Raw genomic sequence first — 7,336 nt, 5'->3', positions numbered from 1 at the left:
GAGTTGCGACAAGGTCGTGGGCGTGACAAACAAAAATCACTTTACCTGCGCTTAGGAGCAGGTAATATGTGAATTTAAATGACTACAGTTACCTGTATGTGAAAAAAGGATATCTAAGCTTCAGAAACCCACATTTATGAAATGGAAAATTTCAGGCACTTGGACCACCAGAAAAAAAGCTTATATACGCGCACACACATACAGAATATATTAGTGTGTGTCATTGGAAGCTCAGATGACATGCTTTAGACCCTCTTTATTCAAACACATCATGCAGAGAGAAGAGCAAAAGGATTATGCTGAGCAAAGTGAAAGGTCAACATAAAAGAGGAGAGCTAGGTGTGTGCTGGATCGACACAATCGTCACAGGCATGGATGCCCCACTTTCAAGTCTTAGCCGGTTGGTGGAATACCGGACACTTTTCAGGAAAACTATCTATAGAGTCGCCATGAGTCACATCAACTCGACAGCACCTGACAACAACAATATATATATGTGTGTGTGTATATGTATACTTTTTTCTCCTTTGCCTTTTGTTTGGGAATTTTTGTTTTCCTTTTCTCCATAGCCAGTTGCCTTACCTATATCTAATTTTCACACCCCAGATCACAACCCAGCTCTCATTTGCTCCTAGCTCCTTGAGGTGGATTTTGGATTTCCCCCACACAATGAAACAACCACTAAATATAAAAAAGTGTCCAAGCTCTTATCGCCCCACTTTCTCTGGGTATTACACTAATAAAGTAATTTAATGTATATTTAACCTTATTTGTTATGTTCCCACAGGGGGTGTGGTGGCGCAGTGGGTTGGACCATGGTCCTGCTCTCCAGTGGGTCTGGGGTTTGAGTCCTGCTTGGGGTGCCTTGCGATGGACTGGCGTCCTGTCCTGGGTGTGTCCCTCCCCCTCCGGCCTTACGCCCTGTGTTGCCGGGTAGGCTCTGGTTCCCTGTGACCCCGTATGGGACAAGCGGTTCTGAAAGTGTGTGTGTGTGTGTGTGTGTGTGTGTGTGTGTGTGTGTGTGTGTGTGTTATGTTATGTTATGTTCCCACAGGGGGTGTGGTGGCGGAGTGGGTTGAACTGGGTCCTGCTCTCTGGTGGGTCTGGGGTTTGAGTCCTGCTTGGGGTGCCTTGCGGTGGACTGGTGTCCTGTCCTGGGTGTGTCCCCTCCCCCTTATGCCCTGTGTTGCCAGGTTAGGCTCTGGCTCCCTGTGACCCTGTATGGGGACAAGTGGTTCAGATAATGTGTGTGTGTGTGTGTGTGTGTGTGTGTGTTATGTCCCCTGATCCTTTGTTCAGTGCTCTGTGTCACTGTGTGAGAAGAGCTGTATAAAAATATTTTAAATTCAGTGATTTCCTTGTTCGGATGAGATACGCTCATAAAAAAGGCATTGTTAAGTCCAAACAATAAAATTTTGATAATTTTATTATATCATTGCTGGGTGAACATTTGAAAACAGTGAATGAAAACATATATTTTTTTTTTGGTTACAATCAATGAATACATTTAGTTATCTTACCATAACTACTGTGATATATGAAACAACTTATAAGAAACCAGGGGCATTGTTATAGTGCATATCTTATTTAAGGTGAATTTGGGAAGAAGTTGAATGTAAGCTGCATTTTTTTCATAATTGCATGGGCCATGTTTATGTTGCAATATTGTTCTTAAAATTTAAGCAGTTTTTCTTTAAAATGATAAAATTTGTTTGTATTAAGGCTGTCAAATGAATCAAAGATATTGAATATTCCCTTATACACAACAGTATTATCATGTCTTCAGTAAAATTGAGGCTTATCCCACTCCTGAAATTCTGTCAAGTGAACAAGACAAAAGAATCGAATTAAACACAAATGAGGTACAAAAATGCAAATGTTACTTATACAGTGATGAAAATGTTATTTTTTTTGCGCTTTCCTTATTTTTGGTCTGGCTGCTTGCTCAAACAGTTAAGAGCAACAACAGAGGAGAGGTTCCACGAAACTCAGGAAAATGGCAAGAAAACCACACCTCTGCTGGAAGATCTCCGTCCCATGAGCCCAACAAACATCTCCCCTTTATTTCCTGTTAGAAAAAAGTTAAACCAAATATGGAAGCATGATACCCAGACATAATTCAAATCAGGTTTGCTTTAGACAAAGAGTATTCCTTATTTTGTTACTAATCTTTTGGCATGAATTAATTTGTATAACTTAGTGTTATACATAATTTAGAGTGAATTTACATGAATTTATACATTAATTGAGAACGTAACATTTTTGCATATTTCAGGTTGATATTTATAGAAAATTTTACTTGCACATTAAAAACACTTAGTCTGATAAATGCAACTGATTAGCATGCTCTTAATTCTGAAAATGAAAATATCTTAGCAGATGGGTTATTGTACCAACAAATATACTTTGAAGAGAAGCATATACTGTAGGTTTTGAATGGTTCAGCATTATAAAAATATGGTATTAAAAAACAGCAGCTGTGCAATTACATTGCAAGACTAGGCCACTGCTTGTGTAATGCACAAAGCCAAGCCAGACAAGAACATACACTAGAAGCACACCATGGGTCCTGCAGAAATCTTGCCAATGCCTAGAGCTGACCCTGTATGTACTTACTTTTTCGACCTTGTTGAGCAGGTAACTGAACACCTGAAAAAAATGAAGTTTCTTTAGCTCAGTTTTTACTTTGGCAACAGACGGTTTTCTTTTTTCCAATCAACTAACATATCCACGGGTCAGCTCATCAGTCATACCACTGGATGTGCATACTGCACATAGCAGAAACCTTTTTGTAAAGGTATCTTGCTCCCCAGACAGTATAATAACTTCAGAATAAAACTTCCACTCCACCTAGTACACAGAGAAGCTATAAATTGAATTTTTGGGCTACAACTGATGAGCTGTCATTTCCTAAGTATGGTAACATTAAACACCATATGGCATAATGTTACTAAACCACAGAACTTTATCTGAAAAGAGACAAGATTACTGAAACACCTAGACATAAAGTTGTAATAAACAAAACAATGATATTATCAGAACTGCTAATACAGTCAAGATGAATTTGTCAACAGTTTTTAAATAGATGAAAAAGTGCATCATAAAATAGTGACATTATGATAATTCACTACAATCAATGAATGCAATTCAGCATTACAGCAAAAAAGTTTTTCTACCTTACCATTTCTTGGAGACATTTCAAATTGAACAAATGGGTGACAATTGCTTAAAATTTTATCATTCTTTGACATCAAAGTCAGAAAAGAAAATAACACACCATCTGTCAGCGTCTTGTAGCTGCTAAATGTTTTTATTATATTACAGGATTCAATTTAGGTTTAAAATTTCTCTCCTTTAATGTAATTATTATTATTTTTTTATAGAGCTCTCTTCTCACGTAGTGACACAGAGCGCTTTAACACAGGCATACAGCAAGAGTGCTGCGTTTGATACTGTAGACCATAGTATCCTACTGAGTAGACTTGGAAACCTGGTTGGACTAAGAGGTATTGTTCTGAAGTGGTTTGAACTGTATTTAGCTAACCGTGAACAATTTGTATTGAAATTCTTCTTCAAGTCCTGATCACACCACTACTACTGTGGAATACCTGAAAACATTATTATGTACACTATGGTATCTTATATATTATTCAGTGTTTTCATTGGTCTTTTTCCTGTGTAAATTGCCATGATGGCAGAACCAGAGGTGAAGGATTTAGCAATCCTCTAACAGCAGACTTCTTCAGTCCGACCATTATTTGCAGATGTGTTCCCCTAGAAACAGAGAAGTGTATACAGCGCTCTGCTGTTTCTGAACTTAATATGTTCAACAGAGGACAGAATCGTGACATTCGCATCACCAGTATTAACCGAATTGCATTACTACACTGCTCTACCTAACTGTTCAATCGGTTCCCATCCATAAAAACATCTTTTATTTCCTGTTTTTGCAGACTTTGACTGGGGTTGCAAGATACTTCAGTATTATGAAATATGTTTTTCTTAATTATAATTTCAAACATTCTAATATAGTGCTCTGTCCTGAAGAGTCAAATACCACATTAATTAGGTTACAGATAAAACAGACAACAATCACATATAACACATGCTTATATATATGAAAGTAACAACAGGAAGGTAAGGACGAAAAAGCAAAGAGCTGGATGAATGAATAATTAATTTAAGGAATGCAGTCATCACATGCAGTCATAAAGTAATGAAGTGATAATGAAGTTGGCCAAGTAAAATTCTACAAGTTTCATGCTCATTTGTTATTTCTTGGAGAAAAATTCTTTAGTTTTAGAAGTCCGGAAAAGTGCAGCTTGCTTACCTGATCTCCTGCCCATAAGGCCATAGAACTGCTGCAGTTTGGATCTCTTTATGAGGTCTGCCACTTTGTCGGTGAACCTCTCCTTCAAAGGCTCCAGCTGTGAGGAGAACACATTAAGATTCATACACCGTGCACATATTTCTCTGGAACTTTTGTTTGTGCATTTGGTGCATGATGAGTGTGATTATAATGGTGCCCTCTCTCCAAGGTGCAAACACACACAAAGAACTTATTAAAAGCTGCCTTCAGCTGAGTTGCAATTAAATAAGATTATTTTACCTGCCAGTTGTCAGCCGACAGGTACTCAGTGTCACCACTCTGAGATGATCCCTGAGCACAGTATAGCAGCGCCAAGAAGATGGCTGTTAGAGCCAGGAGCTTCCACATTTCCATTGCGACCTAAGACAAGATGTTTTGTCTGATGACAGGAGGGGAAAAGCTTCCCTTCTACAAAAGCCCTAAAAGATTAAGTCAATAAATAGTGATAGGTGGGAAAAAAACAGAAACATACCCTTGTCTCGGCACTCTGTTCTATCAGGTGTGTGCAGCACAGCAGCTCTCTGCCTTTCACTCTCTCGTACAAGCCGTACTTATACACACTGTGCAGACGAGCCCTCCCACTATCACCCCCTGAGAATGAATCACCAATGACAGTCATGTGGAGGAGCCCCAATAATGAAGTGACTAATGAAGATGTCGAACACCAGCTGAACACATACTATTTTTCACCTGCTGATACCTGCTGACAGTATAGGACTTTGTGCTTTGTGATTTCATAACCCTGCGTCCATAAGCTTGAGGTTGTTGATTTCCGTGAATGCCTGCCTGGAGATGGGCACAATTATTTGATATGTAGATGAACCAAAAGTCACTTTGGAATGTATTATAATGCTCAAATAAGGGAGTGACAAAATGAGATGAAAAAGACATGGGATAATCAAGAGTTTTGAAAGGAAAAACAACACAATAATGGAACCATGCCATGTTCAGGCCACCCAAATATCTCTCTGTGAGTGTTTGTGTATAACTGTACTGAGCACTGCTGCCAGTATTTGCCCTTCTCAATACCTGACAAGGTGCTAAACACCTCTCAACGTGCCAGCAATACCCAAAAAAACATTTTGGAATGCCGAAATTAAGTTCTTACTTTCCAACAGGTGTGTTATTGCAGTAGATCGATGGCTTTGTGATAATGGAACGGTCGGCACAAAGTAGACACTTTCCGACTGCTGGAAGTAGCTTCTAGGTGACTTCATCTGACCTAAAGTCCCCCACAGGGCTTTCTTTTAGAGGTCTGATCCAAGATGTGAGTCTTGTGTCCAAGGCGTGATGAAATGGAAACTCTTTTGTGCTGTTCAATCCCTTCCAGGCCAAGAATATATTATGAAAGAGATGACATGTAATTTGGGAGAACAACTTCCATTTCCAGCACTGGTTCACTTGAAAAGTTTAGTGCTGTTTGGTGAACTATGAACATGGTGAGTGCTTGCAATTTGTTCCACTTTGTTTTAGCCAACAGCTATGCATTTTTTGCAGTTCTTTTGATTTACAAATTGCACTAAATAATTCTAAATCAAAGTGCGACTGGTGTTTTGTTCTTGAATCTGACAACCACTTCACCTTCTGCAAAGACAGGACATTTTGATTGACTTTGTATGGGAAATAGTAATAGACTTGAGGTATCAGAAAATACACACACACACACACACACACACACACACACACACACACACGCACAGTGGCTGAAGCCACTTGTCCTGGCAAAGGTTGTGGCGAGCTGGAGCCTAACCCAGCAACACAGGGCATAAGGCTGGAGGGGGAGGGGACATACCCAGGACAGGATGCCAGTTTGTCACAAGGCACCCCAAGCAGGACTCAAACCCCAGACCTGCCAGAGAGCAGGACCCAGCCAAACCCACTGCACCACCATGTCCCCTCTCAGGAAATATAGTGGAATTAATTACACACACACTGTCTGAACCGCTTGTCCCATACGGGGTCGCGGAGAACCGGAGCCTAACCCAGCAACACAGGGAGCAAGGCTGGAGGGGGAGGGGACACACTCAGGACGGGACACCAGTCCATCACAAGGCACCCCAAGCGGGACTCGAACCCCAGACCCACTGGAGAGCAGGACCTGGTCCAACCCACTGCACCCCCCTGGAATTAATTATCTACTTAGAAATAAATAACAAAAAGGCAGAACTAAAACTGCACTCAATATAGTGAATTATAAAATAATTCAACTTGATTCATTTCCATTTTTACAGAGCATTTCATAGAGCAGAATGGTAGACTGCTGAACAATAAATTAAAGCAGGTTGGAGTCCCACCTACTGCTGTAGTACCCTTGAGCAAGGAACTTACCCTAAATTGCTTCAGTCAAATTACCCAGCTGTATAAATTGGTAAATAATTGTAAATATCATATTACTTTTGAGAGAAGCATCAGCTAAATGAATAAATGTAAAAGTAATGGGGAGCAAAATAAACTTTTGAGGGTCCGAATGTCATCATTAGGTGGCATCAGTGGCATTGATATGCTTTTGGCTGTGGGCTTCCCAGTTGGCACAGGTGTTCTCAAAGGTGTGGTGACACTCTATACCGTGATCAGAAAGGCAGCTCGTCCAGAGTGAGGCTCTGCCATCGCACAAGGGGTTGTGCTGATCGCTGCGAATTCCCCAAATGTGGGACTCTCGACTGCTGTGGAGTCCGTCCTCACATGGTGTATTACATCCTGGTGTGGCAGCTGCTCCATACAGGACAAGAAAGCCTGTGTGGAGGGTGGTCAAAACAGCTCAGGAAATCATCGGCACACAGCTACCAGCAGTACAGATCATCTACACTGTACACTCCCTCAGAAAGACAATGCACATCGTGAAAGATCACAGTTACCCTACACGGGCACTTTTCTCTTTTCTGCCCTCTGGACAGCGGCTCAGGTCTTTTCGAGCCCGCACTGCAAGGTACAGGAACAGCTTTTACCATACTGCTGTAAGAGTGTACA

General features: G+C 40.7%; 1 pseudogene; it reads left to right on the top strand.

The window, feature by feature from the left end:
- The first annotated feature begins 6,917 nt into the window (after positions 1-6,917).
- On the top strand, positions 6,918-7,030 carry LOC114909524 (uncharacterized; annotated as a pseudogene).
- The last annotated feature ends 306 nt before the right edge of the window (positions 7,031-7,336 follow it).

Source organism: Scleropages formosus, chromosome 25, assembly GCF_900964775.1.
Source record: "Scleropages formosus chromosome 25, fSclFor1.1, whole genome shotgun sequence".
NCBI lineage: Eukaryota > Metazoa > Chordata > Actinopteri > Osteoglossiformes > Osteoglossidae > Scleropages > Scleropages formosus.
Note: the sequence above shows the minus strand (reverse complement) of the source record. Positions and strands in the feature narration are given on the sequence as shown.